Here is a 24622-nt window from a genome sequence, read left to right on the forward strand (position 1 = left end):
ATCAATGCAGTGGGTGGCAGAAGGTTCTTCATAGTATAACACGTTTATGGGGGTCTTCCTGTCCATGCCTGAGGATGGAAGTAGTGTCTGTAGAAAACTGGTCGTTGGTCCTGAACTGTCTGTTTTGAAGAAGGGTTTTTCGGAGACTTCCACAAGTTTTCCAGCATTTTTGCTTTGCTCTATCGTTTTACTTAACCGTCGGATTTTGGTTCGGCTCGAGTATGAATCGCGCGTGCATTTTAGATATATTCCAGTGTGAAGTGAGTGTCGCTTTATAAGCAGTTTGCATCATTCCATGTAATGCTGTTACACATGGAATAGTCAGTTTGAGTGACGTGATGGGCTTTAGCTGTCGTGGCTTACTAAGTTTAAGCAGTTCGTAAAGTGCATATCTTAATATTTCCTGATGAGCTGCTGACCAGAAACATGTTCGTTTGAAGTTTCATTTCAATTTGTCTTTAGGTTTGTGCTCATGCAGGCATCTCAGTAGTAGAAAGACGATACGACAGTGTATTTGAGGCGACGTTCGTGCCAGTAATAACGATACGAATGTAAGAATGACACAAGACAACATCCAGTCCCCGAGCGGAGAAAATCGTGGCTCTGGCCGGGAACTGAACCCGATCTTCTTTGTTGGCTGTCTACCGCACTGACCCCGCAGCTACAGGTGAACCGTTTGTGTTCAGGCTGCAGGGGAAAAAAAAGTCGACGTTTAGTTTCGAATACTTCAGTGCTATCGTTAGTAGTAGTATATGCTGCTTACATTAGAATTTATTTGCAACCCGTTTTGTATGACGTGGAGTGGGAACCGGGAGGAACTTGGAATTTTTTTACAAACACAAAGCGATACCCGTGGTCTATGGCAGCAGACTGACATCTGCAAAAAATTCAGACTCCAAAACAGAATCCTCAGTGTCAGCGCCGCTGCAGACTGCTACACACCAGACAGACATATTAAAGACCTCTTAGAAGAACCATCAGTCTACACCTACATTAAAATAAAATCAGGAAAACTCTATGACATGGCGCCTACTTCGTCCCACCAACTAATTCACCAGCTAGTAATCCATTTTCCTGATGCTTCAGACAAGCGACCAATCTCAACGTTAACCAGAGAATTTGTGGCGTAACAGTTAGACATAAATCATACATGCAAACATGCTTTAGATAAACTACAAAAGCTGTTCTTCTAAATACCATTCAGCCATACTAGAAGTCAGGCGGGCAAAGCCCCGTGGTGCTTCAGTGGAACATTAAGAGAAGCAAACACCTACAGTGACTTTCTAGGAGACGTCGGTGAGACTGTTTAGACTATACGTTTTAATGAGAGTTTGACAGTGTTTCAAACTTTTAAATTCACAAATTACATAAATACTGAAAATAAAATTGTTGCCTCCCCTGGAAGCCGCTAGACAGGCAACTTGCAGTGGGACCGTGTGACATTGTAAGCCGTTTAGAAGTACAGGAAGTAGGGTGTGTTGAGAAATATCAGAAAACTGTCATGGCTCATAGCTCTGACTCCTCCATACTGATCCGCAGTTCCACAGTTACGAGTTAGGTACTAATTTGCACAAAGGAAGAATTGTTTCAGGTCATATGCATTCATTGTGCGTACCTTGGTCCTGCAAAGGAGAGAGATCGTCCTAGACGAGGTTGGCAGATGGTCACGGTGGTTGAGTGGGCGTGCCTTGCGAAAGCGCGAAGTGGACCGTTGACATACCGAGTGGCGATTTCGGCAGTTTAACATTCAGATGCGCGCTGCTCAGCGACTGGTCGTTAACAAGCGCTGCCGTGGACTCCCTCCTGCTTCTGCTGCGTGCGATTTGCGCGGTAAACGCACGCGGAATACACACTTCTCGCCGCTTCGTGTTTGTTTGGACCCGCATTCGAAGAAGTGTGTGCCACTACGCAGAACAGGAGATACTTAATAGTATCACCTGATACGTTGTCTGTCCGTGGAATTACCGCACCTAACTCGGTAGGTTTGCCCAGTTAGGTGGTGCCGTGCGTGTAAGACGCCCAGACACGTAACTGGAGTGCTGTGTGCGAGAGTGCTTGATCGTCATCAGCGTAATTTTACTCAGACATTAGAACTATCAAAGCTGACTGACTGAAGTCTGATCGATTTTCATTCATGCAAGTTGCGCAATTACACTAAAGTATATGTTTGTTGGTGTATACCGACGATGTACAGGCTTACACAAGGTTTTACGTCGAGTAAAATAAGCAAATCAGTAGAAGATAGCTGGACGAGCCTATACGAATATACAAAAGCAAGCCATAAATCGAAAGCCTGTCACATTGAACGCAGATATCTCGTATACGTTTCACTTTTAGCAAATTGCAGTGTTTAAAACCTTGTTGTGAACAAACGTCTTATTGAAACTACAAGTTCTCTTAGAACTTAGAGAGGGCATCTCCAACTAAAAGATGTACTAAGTCAGTTGATGAAATCATGGACCGTCAACAGTCTTGGCGCCTCATTGTCGCAGAGTTCCCACGTGTTTACTACGCATCTACAGGCAGAAACCTGAAAGTGGCTACTAGAAAACTCGTCGAAAAGTTGCGACAGTACTCAGCGACTCGGCTGGTAAACGGAGAAGATTTAATCAGTGATACTCGCGGAGTCTTTGGTTTGGTGTCAGATTCCTCATGAATGCACCCACCTTCATTGAAGGTGTTGCTTGTAAAATGAGGTCCAAATATTTCACTATCTTGAAATAATGGCTCCAGTCGTATGGATCTCTCTTCAGCTGAAAGTATGAGAGAATAAAATAATTATTCTTTTACTCACCAAGTCATCTCATTCCCTCTTTCTCCACATAGTCGAAGCACAAAGTAATTGCAGAGAATTGTTACTAATGAAAGTAAAAAATCTTCCTTGGCGATTCGATCGTACCATATTTCGTGTCCAGTACTTTTCGACCGCTGTAGTGTCATAATATGGTCGAAGATTGTTGGTTAGTATCTGTAGAAAGTAGCGCATACTGTATCGGTGCAAAACTAATTTCCAGGATTCTTAATCAGACGTCAAAGCTTTTAACAGGATGTTTGTGGAGCCGAGAAATGTCGTAGATTGTACATCCAAGGATGGCATGGAAATAATTGCTCGAATAGTTCTGTAATGGAGTGAATTTGATTCTTATGATTGAAAGTTAATGGAATTTTTACGTTCTTGTAGATTAGCAAGACTTGCAACATTATTAGCTGTGTTAAGTATGTACCGTGCGCCGTTATAGGTTAAAGTTACTTTTCACTGTGATAGTTTCAGTATTGTGACGTACCCGTCTAAGTATATTTTTCTGGAAAGTAGTCAGCATTGCCACTTAAGATTGCTTGTGATAATGCAGACATGATAATCAACGATTAGAGCATGATAAGAGTGCATTCCAGTCCAGACTGAGCAGTCTATATTAAAAATGATGCTGCTGTGTTGAGCGTTGTTAACAGTAAGTCGTGCACAAACGAATTGGTATTTTGCATCACATCCGTATGTTCCTGCAACTTCTGACGGTTACATTGCCCTCAAGAGATGGCTTTGTATTTTTCTTGTTGTTTGTGACTCATAGCTTTCGGCAACCACCTCGGGGAAATAACAAAGGAGGCGTTAACATGACCGTGGATTGGAATACGGCGTGATAAATATCGTTAGGTTGTCACTTTATTTAGATTGTCTAATTTTCAAGGTTTTTAACCAGAGGCGGTATTTTTTTTGCCATCACAAGGACGAAGGACGAGGTTGAGCCGAAAAAGTTCCTTCTTTTTTGGTATTTTGAGTGTCTGAAATAGAGCCAACTCTTCACGTGGCCGTGAAGAGACATTGCGCCATGTTATGGCAAGTCCGACAAATAACTACCTTAGTTGTATGACGGGAAATAGCACACGCTCCTAAGTTTAGGAGCCCGCTGCCCATAGAAAGGTCGTACCCACGTTCCCTTGTGAGAAATTTTCCAAGCTGGTAGCTGGCTTGTTTTCGCGGTTATTTCTCTGCAACTGCTGGCAGCGGCTCCAAGTGGCAGCTTCCGTAACTAATGGGGAAAAAATTGGGCGGGAAGGCCACAGCTTCCGGCGAGCGGTGCCGTCTGCAGCGCCAACCTGGCGGAGGACACCGCAACTGCCAGCCTAGCTTCCGTCGACAACACACATCGTTTGTGTCAAGGGTCGTTCCAGGATTTGTCGGCGAAACGGGAATTCAGCTGTATCATCGTATTGAAATTCCCTGAGCTCTCCACTACATGTAGTTTACGAGGAAAGTGAGACAGGAGATGTTACTACATAAGAAATTGCGTTTTTTCTGGGTATATTGTGAGAAATTGGAATGGTGTTACAACGGAAAAAAATTAAAACTAAATCGTTGTTACCCAACCGAATTGATGCAGTTGACAGACTACATTCTGAAGTATAAAGTAATAGTTTATTCATTAATAATGGGAAGTTCTAGGAACGATAATTCTGTAGCGAAGGACGAAGAATTGACTGCAGTGAGCCTGCTTTAATGGATATAGGTTGCAGTAGCTAACGCAGAGATGAGCTGTTATGAATGGCCTAGCATAGAGAGCTGCTTGAAACCAAAAACGTGTTCTAGGTTTTCAGTGGGTAAATCTATGCAGCTGCCTGAAGCTTTCAGAAATGAGTAGCACACACAACTTCATCGAGGCAGGAGAAAAGTCGTAGCGACCATAATAGCCTCACACACACAACTTTCTGGTGGTATTTCTTAGGGATACTAACAAGAACGAATAACTCTTGCCTTGCATTTAAGTTTTTTCTGTCGGCTTCAGGTTTATAAAAAGCACACGTATTTTTGTGTGTGTGTGTGTGTGTGTGTATGTGTGTGTGTATGTGTGTGTGTGTGTGTGTGTGTGTGTGTGTGTGTGTGTGTTTCACCTTCAGCGTCTTAAAATACATTGTCGATGATCTGGTCAGGTTTTGGTGCAAACCAACTAGTATCCCGCGCGACTGCAACGGTCGCAGGGCCGAGTGCTGCCTCGGGCATGAAGGTGTGTGACGTCCTTAGGTTAGTTAGGTTTAAGTAGTTATAAGTTCTAGGGGACTGATTACCACAGACGTTGAGTCCCATAGTGCTCAGAGCCATTTGAACCAACTAGTACCATTCCGTCAACATTTATTCATTGATTTGTAGTATGTCACACAAAGATCATACTGTTATATAATACATAAAAGCAGCACTAACAATGTGTCAACCGCTTTAGAATTAGATACATTCGACTAGCAAATGTGTGCTTTGCCTTACGATGTCTGACGATGACACACAAATTATAACCTTCGAATGTTTTCTTTGCGCCAAGTTTCAGTTGCCACCGAACAGTAAAACTGTGTAGTTGTTTAATGCTTATGCAAGAGATGCCACTAATGGTAAGAGTGAGCGTTCACTAAACACCATTTTTATTGTATACATCGTCTCGTTCTCGCCTATAAGACAGTGGACATAATCAGGTACTTTTCTGGAGGGTTGAAATTGTTGAAGCACAGTGTAATACGAGATTGTTTCTGTGTTAGTTCCTAGGCATGTTTTTCTGTCTGTACGTGAAGGCGTATCTAACGAATTACTATAGCGATTTTAGATACGAACTACTATAAGGATTTTAGATACGAATTACTATAGGGATTTTAGATACACGTGAAAGTTTGAGTAAATGTCACTACTCAAGACAAGCCGTTCGATCGTGGATAACATACGGATTACCCGAGCAAAGTCGGAGCGGGTCGCTCGTCATCACATACAATGCCATTAATGTAAATGAAATAATTTCGTTGTGTAAAACATGGAGTACAGATTTAAGTGTTAGGAAGTCATTTCTGAAAGTATTTGTATGGAGTGTAGCCATGTATGGAAGTGAAACAAGGACGATAAATAGTTCGGACAGAAGGAGAATAGAAGCTTTCGAAATGTGGTGCTACAGAAGAATGCTGAAGATTAGATGGGTAGATCACTTAACTAATGATTGGGCAGAAGAGAAGTTTGTGGCACAACATGACTAGACGAAGGGATCGGTTGGTAGGACATGTTCTGAGGCATCAAGGGATCACCAATTTAGTATTGGAGGGCAGCGTGGAGGGTAAAAATCGTAGAGGGAGACCAAGAGATGAATACACTAAGCAGATTCAGAAGGACGTAGGCTGCAGTAGGTACTGAGAGATGAAGATGCTTGCACGGGATAGAGTAGCATGGAGAGCTGCATCAAACCAGTCTCAGGACTGAAGACAACAACAACAACAAATGTACACACTGTTGGCATTTTCGGTGTGCTCCACTGAATAAGTTTCATTTTTGCCTTCCTTCCAACATGTTGCTAATATAAGATTCCGAGGAAGAGTATCGTGACAGATCGTGGGGATAACAGCAAAACCTGGTGATTCGCGATGCTATTGCAGTCAGTTATGTACGCAGAGAAAATATATTTGAAAAACCGCTCTAAGTAGCAGTTGAGAAGAGACCTTTGAAGCGCTGTTGATGAACTGCTCTGAGACTGTAGACGCTCGTTTGTTTACGAGCAGAAAGAACCAGAAGCTGCTATATCGGTATCACTCCCCCCCCTCCCTCCCCCCCCTCCTTATCAACGGAAGGCCTGTATCAGGAGGGGCGGCGCCAGTCGCGCCACAACATGCGTCTCCACTGTGGCTGAGGCGATTACTTTTAATAACGCGGACCAGTCTTCGCTGTCGTAAAACCCAGGCTTTCTCCCATTTATACAGGGTGTTACAAAAAGGTGCGGCCAAACTTTCAGGAAACATTCCTCACACACAAATAAGGAAAAGATGTTATGTGGACATGTGTCCGGAAACGCTTAATTTCCATGTTAGAGCTCATTTTAGTTTCGTCAGTATGTACTGTAGTTACTCGATTCACCGCCAGTTGGCCCAATTGAAGGAAGGTAATGTTGACTTCGGTGCTTGTGTTGACATGCGACTCATTGCTCTACAGTACTAGCATCAAGCACATCCGTACATAGCATCAACAGGTTAGTGTTCATCACGAACGTGGTTTTGCAGTCAGTGCAATGTTTACAAATGCGGAGTTGGCAGATGCCCATTTGATGTATGGATTAGCACGGGGTAATAGCCGTGGCGCGGTACGTTTGTATCGAGACAGATTTCCAGAACGAAGGTGTTCCGACAGGAAGACGTTTGAAGCAATTGATTGGCGTCTTAGGGAGCACGGAACATTCCAGCCTATGACTCGCGACTGGGGAAGACCTAGAACGACGAGGACACCTGCAATGGACGAGGCAATTCTTCGTGCAGTTGACGATAACCCTAATGTCAGCGTCAGAGAAGTTGCTGCTGTACAAGGTAACGTTGACCACGTCACTGTATGGAGAGTGCTACGGGAGAACCAGTTGTTTCCGTACCGTGTACAGCGTGTGGGCACTATCAGCAGCTGATTGGCCTCCACGGGTACACTTCTGCGAATGGTTCATCCAACAATGCGTCAATCCTCTGGGTGTTGTTGTCTCGTCTTCATCATCATCGTGTTAGCCGTTCTTCCTGGCACAACCTGTGTTTGACAAGTGTGTAAGCGAGAAAAAATGTAGGAAAAGTTTGACATTTCGCAGACAGTGTGTTGGAAGTTGCTAAGCACTCTAACTCTCAAATATTGAATAATGTAGTTTAAATGTAGTACTTGGCATAAACTGTTAAAACCTTAGGACAACATCGTACCTCTGACTGGCTACATTCTGACGTTTTAAATTTTTTAAATTTGGTGAATATTTGCATGAATTATTTAATGTCAAATCTGTATTGCAACTGGAAGCCGTTCCTTCGCCAATTTAACAACAGGGACTGTGCACAGTCAGTTTAGTGACGTAGATGTCAAGATCCAATTTCTTTTAGTATTAGCAGTTACAGAGTAGTAACGTGCGTGTGTTTGTCATATTCCAAGCCAGTAGAAATGAGCTGTACATTTGACGTGAATTTCATTCGTCCGACACTTCAGACTTCCACGGCGTAACTAGTCGTTTGCAAATTCTTGGTTGTGCAGTTGTATTGCCACTTCCGATGAGTAAAGAAGTTACAAAATAGGATGTAAAGAGAGAAGACAAATTTATTCATAAACCCAAAAATGTGAGTCAGTTTCATTCGTACTGCACATTGACGAGGCTATCTGCCCCAGGACGGCGCAAAGGTCCAGTTATTTTCTTTAAAGAGTAAATATTTCTCTTTACCAGAGTAACATTAGTGGACTTCCTGTACTTAAGTTTCCATTGTATTATATAAGAGAGTCAGCTTCAGCAAAACTACCACCATTTGACAGCCTTCGCACGAACGTGTTATTTTTTTATGTAATTTGATAGATACTTCATAGCGAAGTGAAATTTAGACAATATACCGTTTAGGCAAGAAGAGAATAGTTTTTGAGATGTGGTGCTACAGAAGAATGCTGAAGATCAAATTGTTAGATCGCGTAATTAACGAGGTACTCAATAGAGTAGAGAAGAAATTTGCGGTGCAACAAGAAGGCATCGGTTAATAGGACACATTCTGAAGACATCAAGTGCAAGGGGAAGTATCTATTGTGAAATGGCCTTGTGAAACACGCTCTTCCAAATTTCACAGTAGTTCGTACCGCACGCGCAACCACACTTCCGAAGGAACAAACGCTGGGTTCCAGTTCTGGATGCAAAAACGTTTCTCAAAAGAGGATGCGGTTGTCCGGTCCCGTTGGAGGAAAAGATGATTTTAGTTTCCTTGACGATTATGTGCCAAACAGTCGTGCCTTCCTGTTCTTCGAAGAAGGGAAGGCATCGGTCACAGCTGATGAAATGGGAAATTTGGAGACGAAGGAGTTGATGATGGGTCTTGGATGAAGTGGAATTAGTTTGTAGCTAGTAGTAGGTTTAGTGGTAACTAGTTCAATCTTGCACTGCCTGTTTCTAGCTAGGCGCTTTATCTTCAGGTGAAGACATACCTCCGGATTACACGTCGAAGTAATACACTTCAAATAAAAAATTGGGCATTTAAGGAAACCTCGGTTTATGCATAGGTTGATTTGTAATGCAGACGTGAAAAACCAATTAAGAGTTTAACTTTTAATTGCGGTGTGAGATGATTCTGAATTGTGGATTGAAAGTGCCATTCTGCTCCGAATTTCTTGTATCCAGTCTTTTTGAATGAGTGAAATGTTAGGCGTTTCCACTCACAAGTTGCATCAGTTTGCGAGCAACTGCTTCGTTAAAATATTTGAGTAAACGAAGAAAATTAAATTTTCACGGATAGTGTGAGACATTGGCCTTAAATAAATTCTATTTGTCACTGATTTACGCGTGGGGAAAAAACTCTTTAAGTTGGTTTAGGAGTTCATTGGTTATACTACAGTATGAGAGTTCGTCATAATGTTTTAATCGTTATCTGGAAGAAAAAATTTTATTCGTTTGCAGGTATATATTGCAGTCCTGGTAGACTGAACTGCCCGCGCTACACTATCCGTAGTAACGGAGCCAGAACAAGACGGCTCAGCCTATTGATAAAGTGAAATAAAAGCAAACTCGGTCTTCAGGCCCTGGAGGGCCCTTCGCTATAAGCCGACCGCCGTGTTGTCCTCCGCCAATGGGGTCAATTCATACGGTACGGATAGGGTCAGCACACCGCTCTCCCAGTCGTCGTTAGTTTTCATGACCTGGAGCCGCTTCTACTCGGTGCATTAGCTCCTCAGTGCGCGTCACAAAGGAAAAATCCCTGGCACACCGGGAATGCAACTCGGATCCTCCCCATGGCAGTCAGACGCGCTAATTTCCAAGCTACGGAAGCGGACGAAGTGTAGAACCGTATGGTAATTCGCCTGACACAACTGCAACACTTCCACTGCTGCCGAATACGAATCACCGGTCGATAACCCACTTTGTTAGTGCTCTGCTGCATTTTGTGTTGGCTCATGGAGGCTTGGTACGGCATTGTGGCGCTTGACATCAGTGTGAACTGTACTGCAGTCCTAAAACTTTCGAATATCACTACATGGTGATTACAAATTAAAGAACAGATTTCAGTTGTCTATTGCTGACAATGAGCAGTTGAACGGAATGGACAGTGTCTTAAAAGGAGGGTATAAGATGAACATCAACAAAAGCAAAACGAGGATAATGGAATGTAGTTTAATTAAGTCGGGTGATGCTGAGGGAATTAGATTAGGAAATGAGACACTGAAAGTAGTAAAAGAGTTTTGCTATTTGGGGAGCAAAATAACTGATGGTCGAAGTAGAGAGGATATAAAATATAGACTGGCAATGGCAAGGAGAGCGTTTCTGAAGAAGAGAAATTTAATATCAAGTAAAGATTTAAGTGTCAGGAAGTCGTTTCTGAAAGTATTTGTGTGGAGTGTAGCCATGTATGGAAGTGATACATGGACGATAAATAGTTCGGACAAGAAGAGAATAGAAACTTTCGAAATGTTGTGCTACAGAAGAGTGCTGAAGATTAGATGGGTAGATCACACAACTAATGAGGAGGTATTGAATAGAATTGGGGAGAAGTTTGTGGCACAACTTGACCAAAAGAAGGGATCGATTGGTAGGACATGTTCTGAGGCATCAAGGGATCACCAATTTAGTACTGGAGGGCAGCGTGGAGGGCAAAAATAGTAGAGGGAGACCAAGAGATTAATACACTAAGCAGATTCAGAAGGATGTTGGCTGCAGTAGGTACTGGGAGATGAAGAAGCTTGCACAGGATAGAGTAGCATGTAGAGCTGCATGAAACCAGTCTCTGGACTGAAAACAACAACAACAACAACAACAACAACAACATTGCTGACAAACCATGAAAGATTGAAACACATTACGCATGTCATTGGATAGAGGACGGTTCAGAGTTTTATGTTCGTACAGACACTATACTATATACTACACAAACAACATGAACAACTTGCGTTACTCGAAAGATGGTAGTCCATTCCACACACTAATTAACAGGTCCTCCTTATTGAATCAACAGCTCCAACAATTAGACATCGCAGCTCTTCAAGAGTAGCTGCCGTGGGCGGGACAAAGACAGTCTTTTATGTACCCACACAGGGCATAAAATTGCAGGGTGTGGGATCTGGTGACCTGTTCCACTGCAACGTTGTGGAATACTGCTGTGGCGTGGTGCCGCCACGCATAAAAACTAAATCGTTCAAATCTTCGTGAAGTTGAAGAAACAACCAATTTTGCAGCGTGACTAGGTATGACATTCCTACCACTGTTTCCTCCGCAAAGACTAAGTGTCCGTAAACTTTGTGAACAGTAGCGGCGCAAACCCCATTGGTTCGGCGAATCTCTTTTATGATCGACGACCCCCAAATTTTTGCATTATGGTGGTTTACAATACTCAGTAAATGAAACATCGGTTCGCCCAAAAGGAAAAAGTGTCCTCTGCCATATCCTGGAGAATTGAAATGCAAAATTCTTATCTTGTGTTACGGTTGCCGGGACGCAGTCGCTGCAGTAACAGCAACTTGTAAGGCTTGATGCGCAGTTGTCTATCCAGAATATGCCACACTGTTGTTTGAGGAAGCTGAGGTTCCTGGCCTACCCGTTTTGTGGGGCTTGCCGAGGCGTCCGTTACACGCATCTCGGATGCGCTCGAAATTTTCACCAGATGTGCGTGGCTGACGAGTGTTCCCTGCCTATGTTTTTTATGCCAGTCGTAAATCTGATTGCGCGGAGACAGCTTCCTGCAGAATCGGCGTTGGAATTCAACAATGGATTGACTTTGTGCAGATTCCAACACAGACTGATTTCTCCTGTTGTGTAGTCGCCATTTTTTGCTACAAACAGCGCAGCTGTGTCAAAACTTCGAACCTTTCTTATTGAATCGCTCGATATACGACAAATGATTGTAGGAGCTAGCTCCAAATGTTGTGGGGAAAGGAGATACTGACAACAAAACCTTACACAGTGTTAAAATAGATTCATTAACAAAACTCTTTCACTGGAAAATTCGCCGACTGAATAGGTATCTTTGAAAGACGAATATTGTGGCGCAACAAACGGCACTCGGGAGTAGAATTCAAGCGAAATCGTGTTCCTCCACATCTTGGGTAAGGTAGTTGATGGTTGAGTGGGATAATGTTACGGGAGAAGCTAGTTGAGGCCCGGTCGGTGGTGGCTGGAGAAATGCCCTCTCCAAGAAAAGCCTCCAGCGGCCGGCCAGGCGGTCAGAAATACTCTAGCCTCCGTGAAAACGGGCCTTGCCCGTATTTATAGCCACGCCCCGAGGTGTATACAGGCGGGCGCGACCATCTCCAGCTAGCTGTAAGCGTATGCGGCACGCAGACTGCGAAGCTTCTGGCAGCTGTGCAACGCCGGTGTCTGGGAGTGCTTCCAGTGTTTCTTGTTGTGTTCATGTTGCAGCAAGGCGAGGGCATGTAGCGCGCTGTTCTCGGATCTTGTGACGTGGAGTAGAGCCGAAGTTCTGCACACAATCGTGTGTCGAGTTACGGCCCTGAAACGTCAGCTGATGGGCGGCAGTTTTTATAGTTACCCCTGCCTTACGCACATACGTACGTTTGTGTTGCACTCGCCTACTAAAATGTATCTATAGAAGAGAGAATCATGAAAATGATTGCTCATTTGACAAAATATTGATGGTTATACTTTAGATTGTACACGGCGTTCTTCTGAAAATAATTGACAAACCGATTCCAAGCATGTTAAACATGCCTTTGAGACGTTTCCTGCACATCCACCCCTTATATTAAAGCACTGCTTCCCTGTGGTTTCCTCTCTTCCTCATCTACTTGCATGACGTCATCTTGAGACCGACGACTTCTCAAACTCGAACATTCGACACCAACAGTCGACCCATCTCTTTCGGTGGGACCTGGGAATAGAGTATGGGCGTTGTATCCCCAGGCTATCATCGCTGGGCTGTTACACCGATTAAGTTTCATGGAAACTTGTAGTCACGTGATCAATTTCATGATCATTGTGCATGCCGCTACAACAGTCGGCCAAAGTAAACCATCGGCTACTGAAAAGTACGACTTCGAAAATCAACACGGAATGTTGCAAACCTGCTAGAGACATTGGGGTAGTCTCACCAACGCGCTTACCGTGTCCGACTAAGCGCTTCCGTGTTAACGCCAATCATTTCTTCTCCAGTCTCATCTTTAGAGCGATGTTGCAGGAGGAATTTTGGTATTTGCTGCAAAATACGTGACTGAGAACAAGAGGATTGTTTACAATTTAATTTGTTTCGTGTTTGATCCTTGCCTGTGTTGACATTTCAGTTACTGTACTTACAGTAATAAAAGTTCGTTCATGCTATCTGTACGTTAGCAAAAATTAAAATCGTGGCTTTTAAGTTTTATTGTGACTAACATTGCACCTTCCACATGTCGACCACATTACATCAGTATTGTACTTCTGACGTAGTTCCTTTTTAGTGGGGTGCGCAGTAACCAACGCAGCAAATTCTCGTTTGTCGTAACAAAACCAAGGATAGGAAGTTAAAAGTTTGCCTAGTGTTGACTGTTACGCTGAAATTATAAAGTTCAGCTAGTGTAATTAGCAATTGTGCTCTTTAGTGCAACGAATATTATCTGGAGCAAGTTACTTCAGAGGCGCACATTTCCGTACGCTTGTTGTTCATACGCAATCACATGTCCATAGCTCCACAAGGGTGCATTTCCGATCTGTCGGGAAAATTTTACTGTACTGGACGTTCCCTGCAGCCCTGTTACCAAGTTGATTTTCTCCATCCTTCGGAACGCCAGCTGTCTCATGGTATCATTCGAGTCGTTTTTGGATTAAGTCTAGCAATTAGCGGTAAGTCTAGCGATAAATACCCTACCTTTCTCTTCCCCGTTCTGGCCAAATATTGGAGGTGAAAATTTCTTCCACATCCGGCATTGGAAACGGCCACTTCATAGTCCAACACCACCGCCTGCGTATCGGTGGCACAGATATTCTGTAACATTTTACGATAAGTCTTCAGTAAGTTGTTTTTAAAGATAAATCTGTAGTCATTCTGAAGGTTGAACACCACTGCTTTACAAGGCACGGTCGTGTTGGAGGGTAGTATGCCGTCGCCTTCCTCCGTCCTTTGAACTGACATATACAGCCAAATATAGGAGGATCCAAAATTTAACGTGATTTGCGTATCACGAGAGGATAGAAGTGATGTGGCAGTTAAGGATACAAGGACTGAATCCTAGAGGATCGAATTTTACTCCATAGTCTGGTACTTCGGTACTGAGCCAACGTGACTCACCCTGTTAAAGTCACTGATGTGTAATGATTACAGAAAAAATGACATTGTTCGGAAACAATCTTAGCTATCTGCGCAACAGTTCTGTAATTGCTGTGAAGGTCGGCGGCTGTTAGAGGGCATTCAGAAGTCGAAGGAATTGCGTATAAGGCAGGTCGCCCTTCGCAGGATACTTACGCGTTATCGCGGGAGCCCCGAATGTTCCGCAAAAATAACATAAACGTTCACTTATCTGGAGCGAGTAATGCCGGAAGCGTGTATAGCGGCGGCCATTTTCGTGTTTTTTCATGCAGAGAGCAAGGTCAGCTGCACTCGTCTGGCGTGTCGCTTCGTGCACGTCCCATTGTAGACGAAAAAATTTCAAAAAATTGAGAGAGGTTGTGCGACAAAGATTTCAGTCTCCAGGCTCGAGAAGCAGTGGTGAAACATTCTGCGCGAACGTTACCACGGTGGCGACGTCTTTCAAAAAGTCAGGAGATCGGGAAAATCGGGCCACTGAGTCACATTTTGGAGACAGGGGTTGGGATGTTGAAGTTTCCTTGACATTAAAAGATGTTTTGATATCTGTCATATAAAATTCTTTCTACTCTTGTTAAGAATGTTCGGTAGCGAGACCTCCCCTTTCACTGGATGTTAATCCGTAGGATTTATGCCTGTGGGGAGATTCAAAGGCACTGGCGTGTGCCCAACCCATACACAGTGTTCAGACGTTACAGGAGCGTTTGACAAAAGCGAGTGACGCAATCCGAATGGAACTAGGTCTAGTCGAAAGAAGAGCGAATGATGTTACGGTGCGTGGTAACCATATGCAGCGCTGACTTGAGTATCTTCTGCGTAACGGACGGATGGGAATGACAGGACAGATTTTCGTATCTCAACAATGATTGGTTTCCAGACATAGTTATGAGAACTATTCTTCGAGATTTCGCGAATAATAGGTCATTGAGGAATGACACTTTTTAAACATTTAAATCAACTAAATCAACTAAACAAAGAAAAGAAATTCTACTAGTTCCTCTCGTGGTGGTAGTGGTATCTTCTCCCACAGTATTTTATAGAAATGATTGTTAGGTATACAAAATTTAGTTCTTTCTCCAGACGTTCGTGAATTACACTTACTTGGTAAACCCTTTTCACCACACCCTAGTGGGAGCCAGGTGCATCTTTGGATACGTGTATTAACTTTGGTTGGCATCGACCCAGTGGTTCAGATTATGAGGAAAGTACGTTTACATACATACAACCAAATATAATGTTAAGTGTGTAGCTGTGAGATTCTACTTCGGAAACGGTGGGTTGTGGAGTCGCGTAGGGAAAGGTGCATTGCATTGCGTTGTCTTCTCGCCGGGCCTCGCTGATCACTCGAATCGTCGTTACTGCCCGTGGCGAGGACCAGTTCGTCACAGCACGTGACACTACAGGTCTTGCAGTCTCCGGCAGGGAACGAGTAACTATTCCTGGCGACCTTAGTAACTCTCGTCTGCGCTTTTAAATGCATGCGAGCTCTCGATCGCACGCGACTTAGTTAAGACCTTTAGTGGGTACCTTTTTCAATGACATGTTGATTTCCCGTGGGTGCTATACGGAGCCGAACGTTCGCGAAGTGTGGCGGAAAAGCCGACTAGGGTTACGTCATAAATTTGTTGCGGGGCCCGTGTTTCTCGCGGACCCCCGGCTCCAGGCCCGTTATTAAAAGCACGATTGAGATTCCGATGAAGTGTAACGTGGAAATCGTCATATCGCGCTTGGTAACTGAAGACTGTAAGGAAGTATTTATTGGAATAGTCACCAAGTGACGTGGCAATTTTGGTTTTGCTGCAATAAAAACTAGACAAGGAGAAGTTGATTCATGGAAATATTTTGTCATGATGTAGTCGACGGGGCGTTAAACTCTTAATCTTCCTTCCATTTGCACAAGTACTTGAGTGAGAGAAACTGGCCTTGAGCGGTTTGGGTCCGGGAGGCTTGTAAGTTATTTCGTGAGACGGCATATTCCTCCACTCTGCCTCCTAGCTCTTAGAAGCTGTTAATTTTGTAACGCGAGGAGCCGTAGCGTTGGTCATCGGCGCCGGGCGGTGTAGGACAAAGGCGGCCAGGCGGCGGTTGACTCACGTAGCGAGCTGAGCCTTCTGCTAGTAATCAGCTTTGGAACGAGTCATCCCACGCGGCCAGAGCCTCTGAATCAGACGCCGGAACAGCTCGTGTTGTGTGGCTTCTCCGAAACTGCACTGTTCGTCGTAGGTGGCTCAGAATTGGCGTATCTCACGTTGTTCGCGCTGATGGTTGCAGGGCGAAGACGGTGATACAGCGCACCGTTACTTGTTCTCTGCATCAGATTTCTCACGAATTGTCGTAGCTTTGCAAGTGTCAATCATGTTCTGTGATCATGCCGTTGACAGTAATTTTGCACATATTCATCTCATTCGTTTAACCAGAGAACGGTTAACACACTGCAGTACTGAAATTGCGACCAGTCGCTGTATATTTTTTTAAACTCATCATCTCCTTTAAGTTAGATATCGAGCCTTCAGATTGTGAGTACTCTAAAGCATTTTATTTATTTATTTGAATGAAACAACACATTTATTTCACAAACCGGTTTTCGTCTATTCCTGCTGAGTACCGGCGAAAACCGGTTTGTGAGATAAATATTGTAGAATATTACACCAGTGTTGTGTGTCTTCATTCGTAATGTGAAAACGTTCTGCTAAGAAGCAACGGGACAGTTCATCAAATGGTTCAAATGGCTCTGAGCACTATGGGACTTCACATTTGAGGTCATCAGTCCCCTAGAACTTCGAGCTACTTGAACCTAACTAACCTAAGGACATCACACACATCCATGCCCGAGGCAGGATTCGAACCTGCGACCGTAGCGGTCTGGCGGTTCCAGACAGCAGCGCCTTTAACCGCACGGCCACTTCGGCCGGCGTACTGTATCTACAGGATACCAGTTTCGACATTTGTGGACACTTCGTCACTGGGACAGTTAGCGTTGTATGTCCTGGCGCCGGGTGTTAGTCATGTGGGAGTATTGGATGATATCACAGTGCCGTTACACTATTGCGTCGCGGATTGCGCGCGGCAGGGAATGTCCAACTACTGAGAGTTTCGAAAGGAAACTCCGTAGCGCGAAAATTTGTATGGCTGCGTGCTCGGAAGACCGTCGATTGCAACAGAAAAATGCCTGAAGCAACCTAGTCGTGGTCGCCAGAAGTAACAATTTATTGTGGTTGACAAATTGGAGGGCTTCACTGTTGTCGCGTATGTGCGTCGCCTTCATTCGCGCATCTTCGGCGTATTACTGAATTTTACGACGAACCATGGGTGCAGTTCCTTGTGTCTAATAACGCAATTGCAGACAATCGTTACAGTGTGTAACCTAACATCTCTGTTAATAGAAAACGGCGGTTTTCACGCAAGTATTCAACGCGAACTCAACCGCATCTCCACCACCCCTAATGATCACGTCATTGACAGAAAGAATAGTGAATTAAATTGATGGGGGCGTGCGGTAATGTAAAATATTGCCGTACGTTTTGAAGTAGATTTTTTCAAATGGTTGAGCTTCTGTTGACAATTTTTCCATCTATTTCCTTCAACCAGAACCTTTTACTTGGCCAATGTAAGAATGGTGTAGGTTTCGTATTTTCGTAACCAAGTGGAAATTTGACATGGGTTGATTACAGATCTATCAATTACAATTTGACCGTGTCTTAGACACTGAAGTGCTTTATAATCGCAACTGGTAGCAAAATAGTTATTTATCTTCGCATCTATCTTCAATACGAATATCCTTTGTTATTTAACAGCTGTGGAAGAAGACGAGCAAAAGCACGTCGGTAGGAGGGGGGAGGGGGGTGTTTGAGAGCGCTGCAGATGTCATAACGCTACGGGCAGGTTGGTGCCTGCCGGCTTACATGCCTGATATCTGCCCGGCAGCTGTGTGCGCAAGTGGCGGCGGCAGAAGCAGCAGCAGATGACGACGAACAGACACGTAAAAAAGAAACAGCACACACACTGCGGGGGGCCGCTGGCGACGGGCCAAAACACTGCTGCAGTCCTGCACCTCCTCTCGAGCACAGGATAGACATAGGTGCATATACTGACCGCGGGAAAAAAATGCAGCACCTTCAAGGCTGTAGTCATTTTATTGACAGGAGATGAAAGATAGTGCTTCACTGTACGGAATAAAGGCCGACGACACGACGGTTATACGTACGACACTCCTGTTCCCACAGGAGCGATGCGACTTCAAACAGCAGGCGGCAGTAGCCTCGCGTTGTGGTCTTCCTAAAACGCCACTATTAACACGAGTCTGCAAAGAGAGATGCACTGTAAACAGTACAGATCTGTTGTTGTTCTGGTCTTCAGTCCTGAGACTGGTTTGATGCAGCTCTCCATGCTACTCTATCCTGTGCAAGCTTCATCATCTCCCAGTACCTACTGCAGCCTACATCCTTCTGGATCTGCTTAATGTATTCATCTCTTGGTCTCCCTCCACGATTTTTACCCTCCACCCTGCCCTCCAGTACTAAATTGGTGATCCCTTGATGCCCCAGAACTTGTTGGGTATATTTGGTGCGCAGCATTGTGTGACCTAAAATGCACCAAACGTTAACCGGTCAGCAACTACATTCGTTTATTGCAAAATTTCCAAAATATTGAGGTATAGCAGTAATCGTGAACAATGGCGCGAAGGAAAAACAGCAGTTGGAGTCTGTGACATCAGACTATAAAAATGAAATGCATTTTTATACCTAATAGTCCATGAAAATCGAATGACATTGCGTAGTGAATCCTAAAAGCAGTAAAGCTTTGGGAAACTAATTAGACGGTTGTAGCATTGAGTTATGTAGATAACCTTTCTTAATGAAATGACTGATTTACCTCTCCGTTTGTTTTGTCCGTAGCTCGTGGTCTTGCGGTAGCGTTCTCGCTTCCCGCGCAGGGGGTCCCGGGTTCGATTCCCAGCGGGGTCAGGGATTTTTCCTGCCTCGAGATGACTGTGTGTTATTGTGTCGTCTTCATCATCATTCATCCCCATTACCCTGCCTAGTACAGCGGTGCGGGTCTCCTGCATCGTCCCCTACGCTCCTCGGAGTATGGGACCTCATCATCATTCATCTTACCCTACGTTGTAGCTGGGTGGATCAACCATAACTCCTTACTGCGCCGAACGATATTGCAGAAATCGCATCAGTGTAGTATCGCTGTAGTCCTAGTGTGAACCATTTAAGCCACTTCTACAACGTTTCTACGTGCTTCAGCAATGGGGGTTGCTTCTGCGTCTTATGAGTCGCATCGCCTCGGTGAAAATCACGCCCCCCTACGGTTCGACACATCGAAGCGGTATCAACATCTGTAACCTTACACTCTGGATCGTGTGCATTGAGCGATGTTTTGGAAGCCGCTGTTCTGTTGCTGTTTACCAGCTGCGATACCCGAACAGCTGGCAGGGACAGAAGCCGCGGTGGGGTGGGGTAGCTTGCGTGCATACCGAAGAAGAGTTCGTCGAACTTCTTTGTGAAGCGAGCGAGACGCACCTGCCGGGCCATTCTGCGAGCAGCTGTCTGCCTCCGTTCGCGTTGTGGGCGGCATGCGAGGCCCGAGGAGTAGTAGTTGCGAAAAGCGCCTGCTACGGGAAGGCCGGGGCGCAGCAGGTGCGCTTTCGTCACGGCAGCTGTACCGCGCGGGCCATTTCTCCGCGCCGAAAAAGAAGCGCCGGTGACGTATCTGGCGAAGCGGACGGAGCGGCCGCGAGTTGGCAGGTGGCGTCGTGCGCGACGCGCTCAGCATCCGCCGCAGCTGCGCGTCCGGTCGGAAGCAGGGATGTGCGTATGTTGGCTGCGCAGCGGAATGGCGCCAGTGCCACTGGGCTGTGAGCAGACCGCACCGTTGCCCGATACAACTAAACGAGCCGACACTGCCAGAAATTACGTCCCTCTGCCATCGGTTAACTTCCAGCTGTAAACTTCGCGTCGTCTTAAGCCGTAGAGTTTCCGGGGTCTGGGATACTGAATGGCGCACCCTCCGTGCACCAAATAAACCACGTATTATCTTAAGAGACAACGAATGTGTGGTCATCCATGCGAGCCACTCGCAGGGTCTCCTTTGTCCTTTGCCGGCTCCGCATCGACCGTACTTGGCTGGCTCATGGTCACCACCTCCGTCGCGAGGACCCACCTCAGTGTCGCTGTGGTCCACGTCTTTTTGTACTCTCCAATTTCAGCCGTCACACTGCCCACGGTGTTAGGAGACAATGCCTCAACGGCTGATCAAGTAGTGCGTTTTATTCGTGAGGGGGCGTTTTCATCACACAATCTAAGGGTAAGGGTAGGTGTCTGGCCTTCTCTCCCAGGCCTTCACACTCTCTTTTTTGCCGGCAGAGGTGGCCGAGCGTTTCTAGGCGCTACAGTCTGGAAACGCGCGACCGCTACGGTCGCAGGTTCGAATCCTGCGTCGGGCATGGATGTGTGTGATGTCCTTACGTTAGTTAGGTTTAAGTAGTTCTAAGTTCTAGGGGACTGATGACCTCAGACGTTAAGTCCCATAGTGCTCAGAGCCATTTGAACGACATGGACAAGAGATAAAGTATCACGCCTTACGTCAGCGACGATCTATTCCAAACCCGACAAGAATCGATGCTGTAATTAATGCAGTTTCAACTCACTCCCGAGCGAAGATTGCAAAAAGGACTGCATGCTGTGAACATTGTAACTTCGCAGGCCATTGCTTACGGCAGCACATGAAGCCACACGTCTTCAGTGGGCCAGGCAACACAAATTTGATTGAAGGTGTGTAGTGGGGACCGACAAGTGGAAATTTCGCCTTTTTCAAAAAGAGGCCCGCCAAGTGCGACTATGTCCAGAGAAGCATTTAACTGTTGTGCGAAGTGTATAGTTTAGGCCGGAGGTGGTTGTTAAGTTTTGGGAGTATTTTTCGTGCATAGACTTGGGCCCACTCCCTCGGTTACCCTGAACACGAACCAGGGCGTTTCTCAGCATTCTAGGTACTCAAGCATTTCCCTTTCTTCTAAAGGTTTGTGTGTGTGTGTGTGTGTGTGTGTGTGTGTGTGTGTGTGTGTGTGTTTTTAGCAAGTTCAGTCCATAGCTTAGATGTTATCAGTGAAAAGTTTACTATGTTTGGGGACAAAAAAAGCCTGGAATCCAAAATTGAAAAGATCGGTGTATTCAAGGTGAATGTTACTTGTTAGGGAATACCTGAAATATGTGCAATATTCAGAAAAAAACCATATAAAAGAGAGAAATTAGGAAGACAGTGCTACTGGTATGTGAAAGTGTAGGTCTTTGCCCATTGTAGACCCAGTGCTACATCGGATACCTTGTCGCTGTATTTTTGTGATTAAAAAACAATTTCTTATTCGATAAAGTAGGGTATGCTAGCCTGTTCCTGCATATTCTAAACAATTAGTAGTACAGAACAACTGAACACAAGCAGTTACTAGCCTTATTTCTCGAAGACATGCTGACACTCCAATAAAAAGCTTTCAAGCACATATTGTAACCTACTGGGAACTTGCGCAAACGAAAGCAAGTGATGAATAAGAAGCTCATTTTGTAAAGTGTTACAATCACACAGAGCTTAGTATACTACCTGTACATAAACAAGACATTGTAATGTACTATGTATGCCCGATTTCCTGTACTGTGCAACCTGTTTATTTGCTTTTGTTTTTACTTTAAAGTGTTCTTTCACGTACTCATCGCCACAGGTTAGTGTGTATTCATTCGTCAGCCAGTATAAACCTAATTTCTCCGGGCGACGTTGGTGCGTCAGCAGATGTGGACAAAGAGGGTGCGTGTGTAGGGATTTGTGACGATATGTTTTCTGCGCGGTGGCCGCGGTTTCCCTGGGCTGCGGTTTTTATCTGGAAATGTCGTGTCGGCCGCCGGCCGCGTCACTACTTCCTGCCTGTCCAGCTGCGCATCGTTGCCAGGAAGAGGAAACGAAATACTGGGGGAGTCCTCCTCCTTTGTCTGACTCCGGGGCACGCCGCTTTCTGGAACACACTACAGCGTAGTCCTGGAGCTAAAATTTACTAGAGCGCAGTCTGCAGCGAACATACCACCCACTTCATGGCAGAGGGGTCAGAGAGAGTAGTCGTCGTCGTCGTCGTCGTCGTCGTCGTCAGTCCTGAGACCGATTTGATGCAGCTCTCCATGTTACTCCATCCTGTGCAAGCTTTTTCATCTCCCAGTACTTATTACAGCCTACATCCTTCTGAATCTGCATAGTGTATTCATCTCTTGGTCTCCCTCTACGATTTTTACCCTCGACGCTGCCCTCCAATACTAAATTTGTGATCCTTTGATGCCTCAGAACATGTCCTACCAACCGGTCCGTTCTTCTAGTCAAGTTGTGCCACAAACTCCTCTACTCCCCAATTCTATTCAACACTTCATCATTAGTTATGTGATCTACCCATCTAATCTTCAGCATTCTTCTGTAGCACCACATTTCGAAAGCTTCTATTCTCTTCTTGTCCAAACTATCTATCGTCCGTTTCATTTCCATACATGGCTATACTCCATATAAATACTTTCAGAAACAACTTTCTGACTCACTTAAATCTTTACTTGATGTTAACAAATTTCTCTTCTTCAGAAACGCTTTCCTTGCCATTGCCAGTCTACATTTTATATCCTCTCTACTTCGACCATCATGAGTTATTTTGCTCCCCAAATAGCAAAACTCCTTTACTACTTTAAGTGTCTCATTTCCTAATCTAATTCCCTCAGCATCACCCGATTTAATTCGACTACATTCCATTATCCTGGTTTTGCTTTTGTTGATGTTCATCTTATATCCTCCTTTCAAGACACTGTCCATTCCGTCCGACTGCTCTTCCAAGTCCTTTGCTGTCTCTGACAAAATTACAATGCCATCGGCGAACCTCAAAGTTTTTATTTCTTCTCCATGGATTTCAATACCTACTCCGACTTTTTCTTTTGTTTCCTTTACTGCTTGCTCAATGTACAGATTGAATAACATTGGGGAGAGGCTACAACACTGTCTCACTCCCTTCCCAACCACTGCCTCCCTTTCGTGCCCCTCGACTCTTATAACTGCTATCTGGTTTCTGTACAAATTGTAAATAGCCTTTCGCTCCCTTTATTTGACCTCTGCCACCTTCAGAATTTGAAAGACAGTATTCCAGTCAACCTTGTCAAAAGCTTTCTCTAAGTCTACAAATGCTAGAAACGTAGGCTTGCCTTCCCATAATCTAGCTTCTAAGATAAGTAGTAAGGTCAGTATTGCCTCACGTGTTCCAATATTTCTACGGAATCCAAACTGACCTTCCCTGAGGTCGGCTTCTACCAGTTTCTCCATTAGTCTGTAAAGAATTCGCCGTAGTATTTTGCATCCGTGACTTGTTACACTGATTGTTCAGCAATTTTCACATCTGTCAATACCTGCTTTCTTTGGGGTTGGAATTATTATATTCTTCTTGAAGTCTGAGGGAATTTCGCCTGTCTCGTACATCTCGCTCACCAGGTGGTAGAGTTTTGTCAGGACTGGCTCTCCCAAGGCTATCAGTAATTCTAATGGAATGTTGTCTACTCCCGGGGCCTTGTTTCGGCTCAGGTCTTTCAGTGCTCTGTCGAACTGTTGACGCAGGATCGTATCTCCCATTTCATCTTCATCTCCGTCTGAGGTCTTGATATTCATCCAAGACAGAGTAGTGCGAGATACTTCTGGAAAGCAGACGTGTCGCCTGTGTTGTAGTCAACTAGATAAAGAAAATCTGTTTTCATGTTCAGCGATTGAATCCGTGACTTTGCCATAAAAATAGACTTGTGCACTGGTAAACTAGGAATACGAAAATTTTCACCGTGCAGCGGTTTGTTGCCAGGATAGCTCAGTCTGTTGAGTATTTGCCCCCCAGTCGGGATGTTCTGTACAATAACAGGAGACAGTTGTGCCAGACAGTATCATATCCATCACATTCTGTACATCTCACGTTTTTGGGAAACGTTGCTATCATCATTTGCATCTATCCCCGCCTCTTCAACTGGTAATATCCTCGCGTGTATATTATAAAGTGCTAGCAACACTTGGAGTATCCGTTGTATGGTACGCTGCTAGACGGGTCGGTGTCTTGTGACCGGTCTTTATGCTTGAGCATATGGCGCCCGTCAGTCGTCTCGAGAAATATACGGGTAATGCAAATTTGAAATCAACCATCCGGTGTCTACCAGCCTACACGACAGCGTTTTTCGCTCTGCCTTCCTGCAGCAACAAAGTCTTAAGTGTTACTGATGGACAGTTAGGAATTATTTCGAAGTGACAAATAATTATTGAGGGCTTAGTTTACAGTGCCAGGTGTGTACTGTGTAACTACCGAGGCAGGCAAGCAGCCCCACCATCCACGAAAATTCTCGCCCCAGTG

At 44.8% G+C, this 24622-nt stretch overlaps 1 protein-coding gene across 2 annotated transcripts in view; it reads left to right on the forward strand.

The window, feature by feature from the left end:
• The window catches only part of LOC124717331 (mRNA decay activator protein ZFP36L1), a 174484-nt gene that overhangs the window by 137829 nt on the left and 12033 nt on the right, over positions 1–24622 (forward strand). The window lies entirely within an intron of this gene.

The sequence above is a fragment of the Schistocerca piceifrons genome, chromosome 9, assembly GCF_021461385.2.
Source record: "Schistocerca piceifrons isolate TAMUIC-IGC-003096 chromosome 9, iqSchPice1.1, whole genome shotgun sequence".
NCBI classification, from domain to species: Eukaryota; Metazoa; Arthropoda; class Insecta; order Orthoptera; family Acrididae; genus Schistocerca; species Schistocerca piceifrons.